Source organism: Acinonyx jubatus, chromosome E1, assembly GCF_027475565.1.
Source record: "Acinonyx jubatus isolate Ajub_Pintada_27869175 chromosome E1, VMU_Ajub_asm_v1.0, whole genome shotgun sequence".
NCBI classification, from domain to species: domain Eukaryota; kingdom Metazoa; phylum Chordata; class Mammalia; order Carnivora; family Felidae; genus Acinonyx; species Acinonyx jubatus.
In genome coordinates, this window is record NC_069397.1 from 44,287,719 (window position 1) to 44,308,639 (window position 20,921).

The 20,921-nt window shown below is 46.6% G+C and overlaps 1 protein-coding gene across 2 annotated transcripts in view; it reads left to right on the top strand.

Annotated features, from left to right (window-relative positions):
* The window catches only part of MRC2 (mannose receptor C type 2), a 51,954-nt gene that overhangs the window by 6,793 nt on the left and 24,240 nt on the right, over positions 1-20,921 (top strand). The gene's annotated exons all lie outside the window — the stretch shown is intronic.

The window sequence follows — 20,921 nt, forward strand, 5'->3', positions numbered from 1 at the left end:
TCTGCCTCCTGTCTTCCCTTCCATCCTCAGTGCAGAGCCCAGCATTGCTGCCACATTTGTTCCTAAAAGGCAGATTTAATCCTCAACAGAACAAGGTCTGAACTTTCAGAATTGGGAATTTGAGGGCCTGCTGAGTTCAGGTTCTACCCTTTCTCTTCAACCCCTGGCACAAATCAAACCGACCTACTTGCTGTCGCGCACAGATGGCCCTGGTTCTGCCCAGCGCGGCCTCTGCTCGGGCTTTTCTCCCAGCCTGGAGTGCCTTCTTCCACAGGTCCGAGTCCCGGCTCATACCTGAGGCCTCAAGTTGCCCTCAGCTGGAAGAAGCCTTTCTTTCTAGAACTCCTCTCATGTTTCATCACTGCCACCTGCCTGGTGGATCCACTCCTTCCCTTCCTGGACTCCGGGACAGGCATTTATGGCCCCACACTGGCCCCACACATTGCCTTGGACACAGTGACATTTAGTAAGTAGTTACTGAAACAAAAAAAGGAATGAAAGAAAAGAGCAGACCAGTGTTCAAAGAACCTCCCGTCACCGGTTTTACTGAGGTATAATTGACCTGTAACATTGTATTAGTTTAAGGTGTGCAGCACAATGATTTGACACACATATATGTTGTGAAATGATTGCCCCATCCATTGCCTCACATGGCTACAAAATTTTTTTCCTTATGATGAGAATTTTTTTTTTTTGTAATAGAAAGGCAATAAGGAGAGCTATCCTTCCAGAGTTTTAGATGACGTCACAGTCATGAAAAACATATGGCATGGAATTAAACAGAAAAGAATCCAATGGACTGGAATAAATTCCAGAAGTAGACTTAAACTTGTTATAAGAACTTAATGGGAGAAACACCAGAAACAACACATTAGTGGGGGAAAGAATCTTTACTTTTAAATATTATTGGACAAGTAGATTATAATTATTACAGTCTTAATTTCAATCTATAGCTGATCACACTTAAGGGAATTTATAGGGCCTGTTGTCACATGGAAAGTGAAAAGATCGCTAGCAATTAAAGAAATTAACTTTCTTTAAATATGTAAGTAAAGTAGCAAAAACAGAATACCTAATCTTGACAGCTATGAAGTCACCAATCTGTATGACTAGGGCACTATAAATTGGTTCGGTTTTTCAGGATTCAGTCTTTCAGACAATATGTAAGAAACTAGTTATGTAAGACTCCATATCCTTTGACCTCATTATTCCACTTTGGGGAATTTATAAGGCATTAATCCCAAAGAAAAAAAAATGCTGATAGTAGTGCTATTTATAGTAGCAAAACAAACTGGAAACCATTTAAATGCCAGATGGTAAGATAATGGATAAGCACCTAAGATGTCTTAACACAATGGACAATTTATGTAGCTCTAAATGGCAAATACACAACTAATGTCAGTGCATGCAGATATGTCTAAGAAGGCAAGTTCTCATGACCACAAGGCAATCTTACAAAATACTATGCACATGCTAGTAACAAGTGGGGATGCATGCCTTATCATGGACCTTCATTTTTCGTTTATTCACTTAACTGTTTTGGTTTTGTTTTCCTGAGTGCCGACAGTGTGCCAGGAAGACCCCCAGGGGTGGCTCAATTAGTTAAGCGTCTGACTCTTGATTTTGGCTCAGGCCATGGTCTTGCAGTTTGTGAGTTTGAGCCCCACGTCAGGCTCTGCACGGACAGCTCCGAGCCTGCTGGGGATTCTCTCTCTTTCCCTCTCTGCCCCTCCCCCATGTGCGCGTGCGCGCTCACGCGCGCGCGCTCTCTCTCTCTCTCTCTCTCTCTCTCTCTCTCGTTCTTGCTCTCGCTCTTGCTCTCTCTCTCAAAATAAATAAATAAACTTAAAAAAAAGAAGAAAGATGGGAGCCATAGACATCTCTGCAATCTCAGACATGGGGTTGGGAACCTGTCTGAGAGGAGAGAAGCCCTGAGTGAGACCAGCCTGGGCAAGTAGGAATTCAACTGGAAACAGCCTTGCAGTCAATCATGGCCCCCAAGAAAGGATTTTCTGATATAACTCCAAAGATGCTTAACCTCATTTCTGAAGGATCTGAGGCTAGAAGAGCAATGCTGGTTTAGAAGAGCCTGGAAGCACTCTTTATAATAGCCAAACAAATGTACATTGAAAGAAATGTGGATAAATTACAGAGTATAGACACACAATGAAATATAATGCAGCAGTGAAAGTAGTGAACCTCAGCGACATGCATCATCATGGGTGAATCTTGGAGACAGAATGTCGAGTGGGGTAAAAAATCCCAGAGTACTACTTTGATATTATACTTCCTCAAGCCATTGGAAAAGCTGAGAAAATAGTGAACACCCATATACTCTTTACCTAGAAGCACCAACTGTTAACGTTTAGTCACATTTGCTTTAGCTCACTGTGTGTGTGTGTGTGTGTGTGTGTGTGTGTGTGTATGTGTGTGTGTCTGTCTGTCTGTCTGGTGAAGCTTTGAGACAGTTGTAGGCATGACATTTCACACCTAAATACTTCACCATCATCTCAAAACATAGACGTTATCCTTTATAACTATAATACCATAATCACATTCAAGAAATATACAACCTTTTTTTTTTTTTCTTACATGCAGTCCTTGTTTGGATTTCTCTAGTTGTCCCAAGAATACCCTTTACAGCCGTTTTTTTTTTAAAGTCCAGGATCCAATTTGTTGTCATGTCTCCTCAATCTCTTTTATTCTAGAATAGTTGCTTGGTCTTTTTGTCTTATAAGCATTGCATTTTTTTAATGACTTCAGGCCAGTTGTTTTGTAGAATGTCCACAGTCTATATTTGTCTGATGTTCACTCATTACATTCATGTTAAACATTTTTGGAAAGAAAACTACATGGGAGATGTTGTGTCCTTTCTATTGTGTCACATTAAGTATGTTTGTTCCTCTGTTGGTAATGCTAACTTTGGTCGCTTGGTTCATGTTGTTTACCAGATTTCTCCACTAAAAAGTTACGTTTTCCCCTTTGTGTTTAGTAGATAATCCAAGGAGCTTCAACTAAAACAAGGAAAGGAACAGCTAAAAAAGCAAAGTTATTAATAGCAGCACTATTCATAATAGCCTCAAACTGAAATCCAGCCCCAACTAAAAACTACCCAAATGCCCATCAACAGTAGAAGGGATACATTATAGTAGCCCCACACAAGGGCATAGTATAGAGCAATGAGAAGGAACAATCTGCAACTCCGTGCAACAGTGTGCATGAAGTTCACAAACACTGAGCAAGATGCAAGGGAGCTCATGATCCTGCTAATATAAAATACAAGAGGCAAAATTAATCTATGCTGTTTGAAATCAGGAGAGTGGTTACCATTAGTGAAAGCAGTTGTGACCAGAAAGAGTCTTAAAGAAAATTTAAAAAGAACAACACACAGGGAAGAGAGATCTACTATGTCTTTGGCAAGAAGCTCATAGAGGCCAATAGGGAAAAACACAGGAATCTCCAGGTTTTTGTTTTTTTTTTTAAGTTTATTTATTTCAGGAGAGAGAGAGTGAGAGGGGAAGAGAGGCAGAGGGAGAGAGAATCCCAGCTGGCTTCACGCTCTGTGAAGACCCCAGCGCAGGGCTCGATCTCACAAATGGTGAGATCATGACCTGAGCAGAAATCAAGAGTCTGGCGATTAACCGACTGAGCCATCTAGGTGCCCCTCCCCGGTAGTTCTAAGGCATCGAAAAACAGAATAGGTAAGACAGCAAAGGCTGTGAACAGAGTTTTGCAAAGAAGACGAGTAGCAGTATCTAATAAGCCTATGGAAAATGTTTAAAATTACTAGCAAACAAGGTACCATTTTCACCCCTGATGATAGTGCCAACAAAGATTGATGTAACAATATGTTCAATATAACATTTATAATTATGAAAAATCTATAAATTGAAGACTATTAATAGTGAATAAATGAAAGGTAGTATACAGCGCCTCATGGAATAGCATAGCCATGAAAATGGTTTTTACAAAAGTTTTTAGAGACAGAAAAATCCTTTTGCTGAGATGTTAAGGACAAAAACAAGATTCAAAAACGTCTGTGTAGGTGTGTGATGTATCTGCATATATAATGTGTGTATATATATACACATACTGTACACATATATGCATATTATGTGCATACACATGAGTATATAATGTATTTTGAGTCTATAGATAAAATTGGTAGAAAAGTCATACCAAAATTTAGCAGAGGTTATAGGTCACATTCTACTGTTCTATACCATATTGTGTTATGTATTATCCAACAAGGGTGATTATAGATAAGGCCTTTTTTTTGTTTGAACACGTCTGCGTGTTTGGCGATTGGGAGGCAGGGGGCAACTTTCTCCTCGTCCAACCACGTGACGCCAGCAGCCCTCCCCTGACTCCCACCGCGTAACTGGTCCGAGCCCGAAGCACGTGACTCGGCAGAGCCAATCGGGGGCGCGCTGGAAGGGCGGACCTTTCTTGGGCGGCCCGGACGCCAAGGTATCTGTCTTGGGCTGCGGTTCGGCCAGGCGACAGCGGCCTGGCCCCGGGAGGCGGGAGGGATGCTAGGGAGCGGGGTGGGCGGCCCTGGGGCCTGAGACGCTGACCTGTCGAGACCTTGGCTGCGGTTTTCCCCACGCTGTTACCCACCCTCCTCTCCCGTCGTTTTTTTAAGTGCCGAATCGGAGTAGGGCCTCTCCACCCGGGGCTCAGCCTCCGGGGCGGGTTTTCCGAAAACGCAGGCAGGTTCCCGGGGCTAGCGCAGGGTCTGGGAGCGGCTGTGGGGACCCACCTCCACGCTCCTCCCCTTAACAGGAAGAGCCTGTTTGGAAAGCCCCTCCAAACGCGAGGCTGCCCCTCTCTACCTTGTACTTAGCCGTCGAGTGTGTACAGAAGGCGGCTAGGGGAGAGGACCCACGACGCTGAAGTGCAAGTTTGCACTTAGACAACAACAGGACACAGCACTCTAGAAGCACTCAGTAGCACTACGTACGTCCCATACTGGAGAGCACGTCAGAAGGGCGCCAGTTAAGGGGACGGGCTTTTGGAAGGCTTTGTGCTTTTTAAAATTGTATACGTTTCTGTATAACACTGTTTGTGCAACAAATGGGAAATGGAGACTACACAAATATTTACTGAGCGCATCAAGTCGGCCAGAGTCAGTGTTAAGCAATTCCACGTATACAATATTTTAAGTCTCCTGTGCCTCCCTTTCACAGATGAGGAAATTGAGCCAGAAACACTCAGAGCCAGGATTACATAGCTGGTGAGTGGCAGAGCCAGGGATGTAATGCTGGCCTGTTTGGTTCTTTCCATGGTCTTCTTTTATTTTACAAATAAGTATTGATTAATATATAATGAACGTTTGGGAACCCACCACCTAATCCAAGACAGAGGACATTCCAATACTTCTGTCTAGCTATGTCCTTCTCATCTGTCTTCCTCTTCATTCCCCCCAACCCAACTCTGCCCTGAACTTTTGTGTTTATCAATCCCTTGGTTTTAAAAGTTTTAATTCTTGGAGTATAATATAAATATAGGAAAGTGAACATACAAATGTTCAGTTCAATGAGTTTTCACAAACAGCACACCCATGAAGCCAGTGCTCAGATCCAGCAAATAAGAGCATTACTAGTATTACTAGTATTCCAAGTGCTTGTAAAGATGTTCCGTGGCCTAATTAGACATGAGCATTTTTTCTTTGTTAACTGTGTTCCTATCCTCGATCATCTTCTCTCTTCAGATCTAAGCGGCTTAAAATTATGCAGGTGTCTGTGTTTTTCTCATTGACTTACATAAGCTTCTTGCTGCATTTGTTACAAGTATTTTCCAGTTTGTTCTTAAGTTAAATTTTTTATTTGGGTGGCACCTGGCTGGCTCAGTCACACAGCATGTGACTCTTGATCTGGGGTCATGAGTTTGAGCCCATTTTGGGTGTAGAGATTACTTCAAAAAATACATCGTAGGGACATCTGGGTGGCTCAGTCAGTTAAGCGGTTAAGCATCTGACTTCAGCTCAGGTCATGATCTTGTGGTCTGTGAGTTCGAGCCCCACGTCGGGCTCTGTGCTGACAGCTCAGAGCCTGGAGCCTGTTCCAGATTCTGTGGCTCCCTCTCTCTCTGCTCCTCCCCCACTCATGCTCTGTGTCTTTCTCTCTCAAAAATAAATAAACATTAAAAAAATACATTTTGGGGTGCCTGGGTGGTTTAGTCAGTTGAGCGTCTGACTCAGTTTCGGCTCATGTCATGATCCTGGGGTAGAGGGATCGAGCCCTGCATGGGGCTCTGTGCTGAGTGGAGTCTGTGTGGAGTCTGCTTAGGATTCTCTCTCTCTCTCTCTCTCTCTCTCTCTGACTCCTCCCCCACTCGTGCTTTCTCTGTCTTTCTAATAAAAAAAGAATACATTTCCGTGATTGTAAAAAATTGCATTTACTTACAGCATTAAAAAAAATCAAATAGGAACAAGTTACCAAAAAAGAAAATTTACCTGAAATCTCATCACTAAGAAACAACCACTGTTAACATTTTGGAGAATATCCTTCCAAATTGCCTCCCTTCTCTCTCCCCCTTCTTTTACGAAACTTGACATAAATGTTTTCATGTTGTTTTGTAACATTCTTTTGTATGCCAATACGTTATTGATGTATTTCTACCCAATGCTTCTGTTGGTTGGGTAGGATTCCATTGTATGGTTGTACCATAACTTATCCCTTGTTGGACATTTGGGTCATTTCTCATCTCGCTGTTGTGGATAACTCTGTATGCATCCTAGCACATTGGATCTACAAAATAATGGGTATCCTGGCTCAGGCTGGGGAGGTGGCTTGACTGGCATCAGTTTAATGCATCCGGACTCACCCAGCTTCTTTGTTGTTACGAGTCTCTGCTCCTTGGCACAAGGACTAGGTGTTTTGTCTCCCCCATCTGTAGACTTTCCCGGGGAGCATCTCTTCTGGTTTATTTCTGTAATCTCCCTTTCCAGATGGGCTGAGTTTAGTGTAGAACTCTGCACATATAGGTTGAGGTCACTTAGGGTTACATTTGAAACAAAGGACAGACAGACACACACACACACACACACACACACATTATCTTTTTAAAATTAGCAAATATGTTCATTGTAGAAAATGCAAGGAAGAGAAAAAAACCCACCAGCTATCTCTTAAGTCAGTGATAACCACTGTTGACACTTAGGTGTATACAGTGGTTCCGAAACTCTGGGGTGCCTGGGAATCTTGTTTACAATCCAGATATTCCTTTACTCTGCGGTTCCAATTCAGTAGGTCTGTTGCCAGGTCTGGGCACCTACATTGCTCCCCAGGCAATTTAGACACTCAAGTTTAAGAAAAAGAAAGTACCAATGTTTTTCCAGACATTACTTGATTTAAAAGAAAATAGAGGGGTGCCTGGGTGGCTCAGTTGGGCAACCAACTTTAGCTCAGGTCATGATCTCCCAGTTTGTGGGTTGAGCCCCGCATCAGGCTCTATGCTGACAGGTCAGAGCCTGGAGCTTGTTCGGATTCTGTGTCTCCCTCTCTCTCTGCTCCTCCCCCACCTGTGCTCTGTCCCTCTCTCTCAAAAATAATAAGTAAGCATAGACATTTTTAAGGAAAATAGAAGTGAGATTGTTTTATTTTAATATTTTAGTTTAGTTTAGTTTTTAAAAATATTTATTTATTTAAGTAGTGTCTACACCCAACATGGGACTTGAACTCATGACCCTGAGATCAGGAGCCGCATGCCCCACTGACTGAGCCAGCCAGGTGCCCTGCATTTGTGCTTTTGAAGGCTTTTGATAAATGTTGTCAAATTCTCCTCCAAGAAAGTCACCCTCCTCCTACCATGGAGGTTACTGCTACTTCCATAAGCTCACTTTTTGCTGGGCAGGTTGGTGAGGCCTTTCTGTCCGTGGGCTCAACCAGTACTGCCAACTACCTGGTGGGTAGTACCCAGCACGGCTCCTGGCACAGGCTGACCCTTTTCTCCACTGAACAGATGACAATACTGAGGGATGAAGAGGTCAAATAACCAGTTTGAGAGCAGGGATTCAAACCCAGCCTTGTATCTGGAGCCTGAGAGCTCTTAACCACACCATGATTTTGTTTACTTTTTATTTATTTTTAAATACATCTTGTTTTCTTTTTCCTTTTTAATTTTTATTTTAGAGAAAGCACAGGTGAGCAGGGAAGGTAGCAGAGGGAGAGAGAAAGAGACAGTGAGAGAGAGAGAGAGGAGAGAGAGAGATTGGGAATCTCAAGCAGGTGCCACACTCCTGGAGGAGCTGGACTCAGGGCTCGATCCCATGACCCTGGGATCACGTCCTGAGCCGAAATCAAGAAGTGGCCATTCAGCCAACTGAGCCACCCAGGAGCCCCACCACACCATGATTTTAAATTGATATCAGAGAGTGATGGTTGTGGGAGCAGTACTTTTTTTTTATATATGGTTCTAAAAAATGTACGAAAGAAATCAGGAAAAGGCATCGGAGGCTGGGGAAAGAGAAGTAATATGAGGGGACCGGCACAGACGTTCCTTTGTAGGTCAGGTCTAGTGTGTTACTGTGGGTCTGGGAGATGTCACAATGGTGGTGGCCGTAGTGCGGTGTTGTGTATGAGACCCTTTGTTTCCGTCCAGGGCAAAGCAAGTTACATTCACAAACATTGGACACTGAGGCAGGTTCTGTGGGATATACAGAAATATTTGGTTTCTTCAAAGGTGTTAAGATCTCCTGTGTCTTCCTTCCCTCAGTTTTATTTGCTCTAGAAACATTGTAACAATATAATCGAAAGTTATGTGTAATCCCAACCTCCTGTCACAACAAATAATTTTGTGTTTTCACTTTATTCCCTTCTGTTCATTGTCCATATGGAGATCTGTTTTTAAGAGGGTATAATTTAGAGGATGTTAAACCCTTACCCATAGGACACAGCTTGCCTTCTCCCTCCCCTGGTCCTGTTCAATTCAGCACACACGTAGGGAACACCTGCTGTATGCCATGTGCTCAGGAGGCGCGTGGATGAGACACAGCTCTTGTTCTCCAGGAACTGGTCACTGAGGGAGACACACCCTAAAAGGATCGTGTCAGTATTCCATAGACTGCTCTCCCTGTAGATCTCCCCAGGAGGAGTCTGTGAAGAGTCAGGGAGAATATTTTATAATTCAGTTTACGGGTAAGAAGACAGAGTCCCCTAACGTCATTGAGATTGTAATGGCAGGATCAGAACCTGAACTCCTGAGCCAGATCTGAGATTTCCTTTCCAGCCTCCTTCTTGTAGGTAACGGGGCCCCGCAGCCGCATGACTGCTTGAGCCCCAGAGAAGGTCCCTTGCAGACTCTGTCCACCTGCTGTCCCAGCATCTGCCAGGCTGAGGGGTGTGGGCGCTACCCCACTCCCTTCCACACTCTCCCTTCCAGCTGCGTATTTTGTGACCTCATTTTCCCTTTACAACGGCCCTTGGAGTTTATTTCTGCAGAACCGGAATGTGGTAGGGACCAGGGTACACCCCAGGCCGCCGTAACTCTCCCAGAGACCCCCCTCGCTTTGCCCTGACACACTTTGCGGCCTCTTCCGCCTGTATCTCCCTTCCAGGCACACCTGGGGAGGGGCCGAAAGTTGAGAGGCCAGAAACAAATGGTGGTTGCCAAGGCACCCAGGGGAATTGGGGGGAGGATCCCCTGCGTCTGGACTGTGAATTTGTTTTTCTTTTAATTCTGTGGAAGACCAGCTTAAACACTTTCGTCCTTGGCCTTATTTCCTCTTATCGTTTCCTCTCATCCAGATAGCAGCATCTGCTAAGCCTGGTTCCCAGGCTCTCTGCTGCAAAACAAAGATTCTTGAGCTCACAGCCGCAGTCAAGGCAGAGGCTCTTGCTTAAATATCAAAAAATAGTTATGGCCCTTCCACTTACCGAGGACTTATCAGGTACAGAGCATCTTCAAGCATTTTCTTGCATAATCCTGCCAGAAACCCAGGAGACGGGCCTTATTAATGTCCTTCCAAAAGCAAGGCTTGCAGAAGTGAGGCAGCCAGCCCCAGGGCCCACACAGGGATTTGAACCTGGGTGGGTACAGATTGCAGAGCTCATCTCCTAACTGCTCCACCGCTGTGCTTCCCGGAGAAGGTGTGGGCAAGGTGCTCTCGGCCTGTCATTCCAGAAGCCGGCACACATTTGATCTTCGGCATATCGTGTTAGGGAGATCCTGAAGAGTGCCACGCTTTGCTTCTAGAACCAAACAAGTCATCTTTGGCTGCTGCCACGTCAGAAGGTCAGGAAATTGCCAGAGAGCAGAGGAAAAGGGTCATTATGAAATGTGTCATGATTTCTCAAAGTCTTGTGCTGCGATTCAGAAATGTGTTACGAAAGGGATACGACATGTCACAGGGACATTGTGCTTGCAATAGAGCCTCACTTAGAGGACCCTCCCCCCCTTTTTATTTTTGGTTTTGAAATAGGCATAGCTGTCTGGTCATTTTTTTTTTAAGTTTATTTATTTATTTTGAGAGATAGAGAAAGTGCAAGTTGGGGAGGGGCAGAGAGAGAGGGATAGAGAGAGTATCCCAAGGAGGTTCCACACTGTCAGTGCAGAGCCCCAGCCCAACCTGGGGCTCAAACCCAGGAACGGCCAGATCATGACCCTAGCCAAAGTCGAAGCTTAACTGACCAGGCCACCCAGGCGCCCCCTCTGGTCACTCTTAATAGAGACCAGGATACTGAAGAACATTTCTCCTCTCTGATAAAAACAGTCGTGCAAGCATGATAATATGTGGCTGCTTTCATTCTACCTCAGTGTTGGGTTGGGGGCTGGGGGGTTTGCAAAAGGGGTGGGTGGGGACTGTGGCAAGCTAGTGAGCGCCCTCCCAGGTGGGCAGCTCCACCCATGAACCGGGACTGGCTGCCTGTGGACACACTGGAAACTGGAAATCCAGATTATTATGTAAAATCTGTCTGTCTGTCTGTCTGTCTGTCTGTCTCTCTCTCTCTCTCTCTCTCTCTTTAAGTAGGCTCCATGCCCAATATGGTGCTTGAACTCACAACCCTTAGATCAAGAATTGCATGCCCTACTGAGCCAGCCAGGGGACCCTCTGAAATCTCTTCAGTTTTAAATGTTGCCTCACTTTTCTTTCACACACTGTGATGACCAAATATAACCCACCTGTAGGTTATCAATTTAAAGCACCTGGAATAAGTTGTTCAGTGCTCAGCTCTGTACCCGGTCCTCTTGGACTCCCCTCTGAGCTCTGCCCCTTATCAAGCTGTTATCAAGCTGTCTTAATCTCTCATTTAATACCTTATGTTCCTCATCTGTCAGGTGGAGATGGTAATTTTACCTACTTCTGAGGGCCGCTATGAGAATTAACGAGAAAAGGCTTGAAACCTGGCACCTGGTACCTACCAAGCCCACAGTAAACATTAACTTTTATATTTCAATACTTTTACATCTCATTATTTGTGTCTCTTTCCATAAGTGCAGGGTGACGTTATGTCCTAGTTTGCCTGGGACAGCCCTGGTTCAATCTTGTGGTACATGTGTAATTATCATGAACTCCCCTTTTTATTCTCAATATTAGACAATAAATTATATGGTCAACCTATTTAAGCAAATACTGGCATTGTGCCATTTAGGACTTTAACAAATTGTATTTCAAATGAAAAGATCATGGTTCCAGTTGTATGAGGATCTTTGGACAAGTCACTTAGGCTTTCCATGTTTCTGTTTCCACATTCTTGTCAAAGTTTCAGAAAAAAGAATGAATCACTGAAGTATAATTAGTAAAAGTTTCTTGTGCACACACCAAAGATTGCAAACCAGGAGGACTCAAACCGAAACATGGAATGAGGCTCAGAGGTATATTATTATAAAGCACTTAGATAGTGTGGAGGCAGTGGCTGTTTATACTTCACAACGATTAATTATAATATTAGAGCTTTCTTTTTTTTTTAAAGTTTATTTATTTATTTTTGAGAGACACACAGAAAGTAAGTGGGGAAGGAGCAGAGAGAATGGGAGAGAGAATCCCAAGCAGGCTCTGCACTGTCAGCACAGAGCCCGATGCAGGGCTCGAACTCCCAAACCGAACTCACCAACCGTGAGATCATGACCTGAGCTGAAACCAAGAGTCCCATGCTTAACCGACTGAGCCACCCAGGCACCCCTAATATTAGAATTTTCTTAAATGAAAGGGAAATGGTTCATGGTTATCTCGTATGAATTTTGGGGATCCATTTAAGTTTTGCTTATAATTTTCAGAGGCACACGTTAAGTATTGACCCAGTTCAAGTTAGATTTGCATGTGTTGCAAAATAAGCTAAATTAAGCTTTGCTTTTATGACTAAACTGGTTTTGTCTGCTCAGGGAATTTTCAAGTCTGGTCTCCCTATGTGTTTGATTTCACTATTCTAAAGGATTGACAAGATGAATTCTAAGATTTCCACAGTCTGCGTTCATTTTGTCATTTGACAAACATTTATTGTGAGTCCAGACTATGCCAGGCAAATGCCCAGCATGTGGAGAGGCCAGAGACGGAGGCCAATAAGGACCTCTCGGGCAGCGGGGTGGGAATCCCTACCAGGTTTTAAAAGTGTTATTTGAAAGACTTATCTAGAAATTGTTCACAAAATGTTTCTAGTGAATGGAATGTTTATATTTGAAACCTCAGTTTCTAGCAAACAAACCATTACATGCAGTGTAATTCTCTACACATTTCTATCTTGTGAGTGGCTATCTAATTTTAAAAAATTATTTCAGTGTGGAAAATTGGAAAATACAGAAAGGCCCAAAGGAAATTCTTCCGTTGACTCTTCAATGAGCCAGGGGCCATCTAATGTTTTAGCTTTAGGTTACGCCCCCACACACCTGAGGCCACTTTGTCAAAACTAAACTTTAAAAAGCGGCTCTCCCCACATTTGCGTATTTCCTAATAAAGTAATTCTCCATCCATCCATCCTCCATCAACCAGGTATGGAATACCCAACCTGGCGCTGTGCCTGGGGCCCCAGACGGCTCTCCTGTCAGCGATATAATGAAATTGTCCGTTCGCGACTTCCTCCTGCAGATAAACAAGCGTGGCTCAGCACTGGTAGGGGCGTGCTTTCATGCGTCGGTGGGCATTGCTGGGCAGGTGACTTGGGCGCCTCGCCTCCAGTCCTGAATCTGGCTCTTCGCGGGCGGGCCAGTGGGGTTGGACGGTGCCGGCCCAGAAAAAGCCACTTCCTGCCGCGACCGGAGCGGGCCGTCGTTGTGAAAGCGGCCCCCTGGGGGAAGGAAGTGACTTTGCGCTGTTTATTTTGGCTGCGGGCTGGCAGACGGCGCCGGGGGCCGCGGGCCGCGCAGACCCCGCGTTCGCAGAGCGGGGCCGTGGAGCCGGTGGGCGGAGGCCCCGCGCCGAAACGCTGGGGGCGCGCTGCCGAGAGGGGGCGCCGGGAAGGGGGGCGGCGCGGCGCGGAGGGGGGCGCGCGGCCGCGAGGACCCAGAACTCCCGGGGCCGGCGGCCCCCTGCCCCCAGGTCCTGGGGCGGGGTGAGGAAGGAAGGGGTCGAGGTGTGCCCACCCCGGGGATGCTCCCGTGAGGAGTCCAGCTGGGGAAGGGGCACAGAGGACAGGCCTGGGAGCCGACGGTCCGTCCGGAGCTTAGAGGCGTGATCGCTTCTGTAGGGGCCCGGCGGCATCCCCGTTTCATCCTGCCAGATGGGGCCCGGGAAAGGACAGGCCGCAAAGATTGTGATGCCTTAGTTTGAGGAGACAAAAGCCGGCAGAGGGTGAGATCAAACACCACTAAATCGCCAGGGGGGAGGCCAGGGCCTGAGAGTATTTGGTTCCCAGAGAGCCCGGAGGGTGGGGGCCGAGGGGTGGGGGTGGGGGGACCCGGCAGAGTTGCAGGAAGGTGAAAATCGCCTCTCCGATTTTACGAATAATCCAGGTCGCTCCCACCCGCTTCACGTACCCCCTCTCTTGCGTTTATTACGTGGACGTGACAAGTCCACCTCAACCCGTTCCCCCCCCCCAGAGTCTGCTTTAACATCTTCCTGGGACGGAGCAGGTCACATTTTGCAGCACATACGTTTTAAGGGGGGAGAAGAACATCTCTAGAAATGACTGATAGAGGAAGCTCACCATGGCTGGAGGGAGAGACACCACACACACGTGTGACAGCAGCAGAGGGGGGCTGCGTGTGCCGAGTTTGGTCACATGCACTTCAAGCAATGGAGAGCAGGCAGTTTGGCCCCGCTGGAATGCAGGGGTGGTTGGGAGGAGGGAGGAGAGTGTGAAAAGCCTGGAGGGTGGAGAGTAGACGGAAGCCCACAATCGCCCAGGATTTGGGTGGAGATATCGCACAGTTGGACAGGGCATTGGGCCCCTGTGTCCTGTAACTGTCCTGCCCTTCTGTGAAGGGATGCCCCGCCTCCCCCATCCGGGTCCAATGTGCGCATGGACCTTCTAGCAGAAGGTAGGGCAGGGTGGGGTGCTGGGTCCCCAGGGTTAGCTTTTCAACAGGGAGGGGCTGGCAGCTTCTGCTGACTCAGGGACATTTCCAGGCCTGGCCTCAGGGCCAAGCGGCTTATTGAAAGCAGCTGCTCCTCTTGGCTGGTGGCCCTACGGCCCCTGGCTCTCCCTGGGATGACCCTTTGCCTCTGCGTGGCCTGAGGAGGCCTGAGGAGAAGGGCCAACTACAGAGACTCAGTGGTTAGAGGTCACCCTGCCATGCCCCCAGCGACCAAATCTGGTCAGCCCCCAGGGCTCACCAGCTTGTCCCTAGGAGCTGAGCCAGGCTGGTGACTGGGTCCCCAATCTTTGCTCTCGCCATTCCCCCACCTTGGAACATCTTCCCTTGCTCTTGTCTCTGCTGGTGCCTCTCAGGGTTTTGTTTGACATGCCTCTCGTTCAGCAGATTTTGAGAGTCTGCTGAGTGCCAGACACTCCGCTAGAATTAACTTCCCTTCTGCTTCCTTCAGCACCATGTCTTTCTTGTAATGGAGAGCAGCCGTCTTATCCGAGGTCAGACCTCTGGCTGCCTTCGCTGCTGGGCTGAGTGCCGGGAAGCTGCTGGGACAGCTGAGAGCTTTGCTCCTGAGAGACAGAGACAGTTCTGAGTCTTTTGCACTCAGCCTCAGGACTCCGCCAAAGCATTGCGTGTACCTCACAGCAGATGGGAAAGGAAAAGAGGCCACGGTGAGAGTCAACAGGGAGGGAGGAGACAGGGGCTCCTCAGTGTAGGGCACATAGCCTTAAAACCCAGTTGCTTCTGAGCACAGGCATAAATGTCCAGGCTGACGACTTGGAGATGTCTGAGAAGGAAGGAAGTGTGGACACTGCAGCAGAAAGATTGCTGTTATCTGGAAAATCCATGCTTTCCAACACTTTCATCCCCAGCCACGCAGTATGAATTGGACCTGGGGGTTTTACACATGGGCTGACGTGTTGCTTGTAACTTTTTCATGGATTGCTTCATGAGTTCTGCCTCTCCGGCTTCATTGTAAATGTCACGAGGCCAGAGGCTGCATTGTCTAATTTCCCCGTCGTACCTACTCATAAATGCTTGTCATCTGCACAAGTGAGAAAGCCTCTGGGGGAGCAGGCAGAAGGGTGATTAAGGAGGATGGGGTGGAGGTCTGGCCTCCAAGTACCTCCTCTGACAAGCCCAAGAGGCCCATCGCTGGTCTGAGGGTCAGAGGGAATCCTGGAATGGTAGCCTCTGGGGAGTAAGGAGGCTGGGAGAGAGGCTGTGGCTCCAAGACGCAGGGTTGTGTGTTTATCAGGGTCCTTTTGGTGACAAGGACAGAAACCCTTGTAGACAAGCTCAGCACAAAAGGGGAATGTGGCTGCCAATGAGCCGGAGTGATTCACAGGCTGGAAGAAGAGCCACAGGAACTCTGGGTCTGGGACTGGGTATTCAGCACATGAAGACTAGTTTCCTCCCCTTCCACTGCTCAGCTGTGTCTCTTTCTCCAGTGTCCCCATTCTCGTCTGTAGCAGGAAGGTCTTTCCCTCATGGTAGGAGACATGGCCATTGGCAGCCGCAGTTTAGCGATCACAACAGAGAGAGAAAATCACGTATTCCAGGGGAGGCCTCTGATCAGCCCTGTTTGAGTTATGTGCCCAGTCACCGTGCCAGGGGGATGGACGCTGTTACTGGCCAGGAGTGAGCCTTGTGCCCACTCACATAGCCAGAGCAAGAAAATTATAAATAAGAAGAAGAAGGGATGGGAAGTTCATTGGGCAGACAAAAACAAAGGCCAGAGACTGAGAGAAGTTCAGTGAGGTTCAGGGATTCTGTTACCATCTCCATATCTTCCATGTAGAGCCCAGTGCCAACCAGACCATATGGTGGTGGGGGCCAGATTATGTCTCTGTTGCTCCCCACTGTACTCTCAGAACCTGGCACCGTGCCTGGCACCTGTGAAATTCTCAGTACGTGTTTGTTGAGTGAATGAATGAATGAATGCATGAATGGATGGATGGATGGATAGATGTGCTCAACACATAGCTTCCTGCCCGGTTTCATTCATTTCTTTATTCACCCACTGAGCAAGTAAACAAGGAGCCACACACAACCTGGTGCACAACACTGTGCTGGTCGTGGTGTGGTTGCAAACAAAATGCAGGAGGTCGTCCTTGTCCTTGAGGGATGTATGTACCACAACCCTTGTGAGGGGCATTTCTACTTCCTGTGCTGACGCCTGATGCTCCCCAGGGCATGTGGAGTGAGGCTAAGGGATGGGTAAGGCTGGAGGGGGCCTTCCCGGGATGGGGGAGGGCATCAGGCCTCTGTACCCTGAGCTCCCTCTGCTGCCTCATGCGGGCTGGCTGAGCACAGGGCTGCAAAGAACATGGTCTCAGCTCGAAACACCTTTGTGCCCTTCCCTCGCCCCCTTACCGTTTCCAGCTCAGCCAAGGCTGGGCTTGATCTCTTCCTGCATTGGGCCCTGGAGAAAGAGCCTCCTTTCTGTGAGGGCCCAGGCACTACCCCCTAGACTTTGGGTGGAAAATGCTCTCTCAGGAACTCGCCCCAATCAGGTCCCAGCTTGGCAAAGTCCCCGGGATCCACCTCCAAGAATCCCCCTCAGCTTCCCCTTTGTAGCTCTCTTGCCTTCCACCCCTCTGCTCTCAAATTCCTTGTTCTTTTCTCATTTGCTGCCAAGGCAGTTCTTTGACTTGCATTCTTCACCCCTGCCTCCTCCAGACCCTTAGTGTCTTCAGAGAGTCTCCCGCCCCCTCCAGAAGCACAGCTCTCTCTGACACCCCCAGACACCTGGCTTTTAAGGGCTTGTTTGCCTCATGTTCTGCCATGTCCAAACCCACTGTCCTTCTCTAACTAGGACAGTGCTGTGTGTTTCCTCCTGGCCCCAGCGTTGCCTGGGACATGGTACACACACAGCAGGTGCACCAGGAAGATACGTGGATTTGAACCCAGAACCCAGGATGTCCTAGGATGGAGGGGACTTGCAGGCGTGGTTCATGTGACAGAGGAGGAAACTGACACCTTGAAAAGTACTGCGATTGGGCGTCCTAATCTCTTCTCCTCTCTGGGTCTCAGTTTCCTCATCTGTCAAGTGAGGGAAAGGTGGCCTGACCCTGGGACTGCCTCCCCCCAGCTGACACAGACCCCTTCAGACCCCTCATTTGCCATTTATTATGATGCACAGCCTGGCTGGAATGCTTCAGCCCACATGTGGGTTTTCTAGTTGGGGAGGAGCAGAGGGTTCTATCCCCCTGGGCTGCTGTGGGCTCCTGTGATGTTTTGGGCTGCATTGTCCTGTCCCATCTCTGAGAAACATCTACAAAAGCAAGCACTATTTTCTCCCTTTTCCGGTCCCAGGCCCTTTCCCTACCCCCTGCCAAGGGCCACTTTCTGTTACTACTGACTCTTCTCACTGGAGGGGACTTTTTGAGAATCAAACACCCAGTCCTTAGAGGAGCCTCAGACAGGCCTGGATTAAGTCATGGGGCCAGTTTATGGTTCCAGAGTGTGGCTGGAAGGGAAGGAGCAGGCTGTGGGGAGGGAACAGAGGACGCCCATCCTGGTTTTGTTGAAGAATAGAGTGACCAGTGTCCCTGCACCATCAGCCTTCTTACCGTGGTGTTTTGAGCACTCAGTGACAGAAGCTGTGACAGTGCTGTGTTTTAAGAAAATTAATTTGGCAGCTGGATCAAGGAACAGAAAGATAGACTGATTGGTTGTGATTGTTATCTAGGCAGGATATTCGTTCATTCATTCATTCGTTCATTCATCCACGTGTTCATCCAGTATTTATTAAGCACTACTGGGTGTAAGGCCAAGTTGTAGGTGCTTTGGGTGCAGTGGTGGAAAAGACTGAGAAAGTCCTTGGGAGCTTATGAACAAGAAGAGAGACACACAAAATAGAAACATGTCAGATAATGAGTTCTGCTTCTGGAAATACCAGTGTAGTTGGTAGCAGTCTAACTCTCTAGTCAAGGGTACTTATACACAAAGGATATAATATAAAACACAGTGGTTTGAGAGCAATCAAAAACAGGTAGATTCTGGGGAGGAAAAAAATCGCCAAAAGAAAAGAAGTGGATGAAGTGAGAGGTTCATTTAAGCAGCATATCTCCCTATTTGAGGACCTCAGACAGAAAGTGGCAGTTTTACTGGTCACCATTTGGGGCTTCCGGAACCTCCTAAACTGTGCATGGGCAGGGCGAGGCATTCGGGAACCCACCAAGAAACAGCAGCTGAGAGACAGAGGTTTCAGATGCTGCCTGGTCCTGAGGGAACAGAGTTTGGAATTCAAGATCCACTAAGTTAGAGGGGCTTGGTAATTGCCTAAGGTTTTCCTTTGAAACTCCAGAAGGGTCTCACCTTATGATTAAACCCAAGGCTAACAGCCGCACCCTAAGACTAAAGGCGAAACCAAAACAACCCCACCCTAGCAAAGCCTAAAGCCAAGCCTCTACAGGATCAAGATGATCCACCAGTAATTTAACTGCCTGCCAGAACAAAACTCAACATTCTTTTTAGGAAGATAAAAAAAAAAAAAACTCAGACTCCCTATAACATGTCATCTACAACATCCTGTATACAATAATAAAAAAAAAAAAAAAATCCAGGCTTTATAACATTACCCACAATGTCCAGTATTTAACAAAATCACTAGACATGCAGGCAGCTGGAAAAGTGACCCATAATCAAGAGAAAAAATAATCATTAGACAAAGGTGCACAGAGAACCCAGATGTTGAAAAAAAATCAGAGAATAATAAATAGTGAAGATAACTGCAGTTGAGCAATATGATAGAGAGTAACTGAGTAGCTACTACAGGTCCGAAGGGCCTCTTTAAAGATGTGACTTTTCTGAGAAGTGAAATATCAGGCAGGAAAAACCATGCAAAGACCTTGAGGCAAGAAAGTACGAAGCCTGGGGCTCCTGGCTGGCTCAGTCAGTGGAGCACATGATTCTTGATCTCAGGGTCCTGAGTTGGAGCCTCATATTGGTTGTAGAGGTTACTTAAAAAAATAAAACCTTAAAAAAAGAAAGAAAGAAAAGAAAGAAAGAAAGAAAGAAAAGAAAAGAAAGAACCAAGGAAGGAAGGAAGGAAGGAAAGAAAGAAAGAAAAGAAAGAAAGAAAGAACGAACCAAGGAAGGAAGGAAGGAAGGAAAGAAAGAAAGAAAGAAAGAAAGAAAGAAAGAAAGAACCAAGGAAGGAAGGAAGGAAGAAAGAAGGAAGGAAGGAAGAAGGAAGGAAGAAGGAAGGAAGGAAGGAAAGGAAGGGAAGGAAGGAAGGAAGGAAGGAAGGAAGGAAGGAAGGAAGGAAGGAAGGAAGGAAGGAAGGAAGGACCAAGCCTGTTCAAGGAAGGGAAAGGAGAGCATTGTGATTTGAGCAAGGAGCAAGTGTGATCCAGGATCAGACTGGTAGGCAGGACCAGATCATGTAGGATCTTGTGGCTCATGGTAAGAAGTTTGAATTTTATTTGAAGAATGATGAATTAATTGCCTTTGAAGGACTTTAAGTAGGAGGGAAACATACCTCACGTATGTTATTTTATATCTTACTACGAGTGAGGCTGTTTCAAATAGTTACGAGCCAGTTGCATTTCATTTTTTTAGCTGTGTATGTGTGTTCTTTTCTACCATGCTGCTGATATTTTCCTCATAATTCATTCTATTTTTTGTAGAAACTTTTTATATTAGGGAATAAGCTATTTGCCACCGTAATTTATGTATATATTTGTCATTGGAATTCTGGCTTTGTTCATGGTATTTTTTTGCCATGGAAAAGATTATTATGTCATTGAATTCATCACTGTTTACTTTATGACCTTCAACACTCCAGTATTATTTTTTTAAAGATTTGGGACTCACTTACATCTTTAAAAAAATCATTCCAGCTGGCCAAGAGAATGACTTATAGAGGGATGATAAGACCATGGTGGAACAGAAGGAGCTTGAGGTTTGGATTCCGAAGACCAGGACCAAATTTCAGCTCCTCTCTGACCAGCCTCGTGATCGGTCAAATCATTTCACTACCCTCAGTCAATTTCTTTACCTATAACATGGAATAGTAATGATAATAAATGGCAGCAGCAATAATTTACAGTGCTCTTACTGTGTGCCTGACCCTGCTCCAAACACTTTACAGGTATTCTCTCATTTAACCTTTACAATAGTCTGATGAGGAAACTGAGTCAGAGAGAGGGAATGCGGCTTGCCCAAGTCACACGTTAAGTGGCAGAGCTGGGGTTTGTACCCTAGCTGTCAGATTCATGCCTTTAAGACCTGGAAATTATCCCGAGGGGGTAGTGGTTCATGGATGCAAAAATTCCTTGGTGACAGGGATGTGCTGTGTGTGTGTTGTGTACAACTAGGTAATGAAACGTGGATGTCAGGCCTGGGCTTGCTTCCTGGCTGTGTGACACCGTGAGCAGGTCACCTCATGACTCTAAACTAACCATGATCCTCTCTCTTTTTTATTCCTGTCTCCCTCCCTCCCTCCC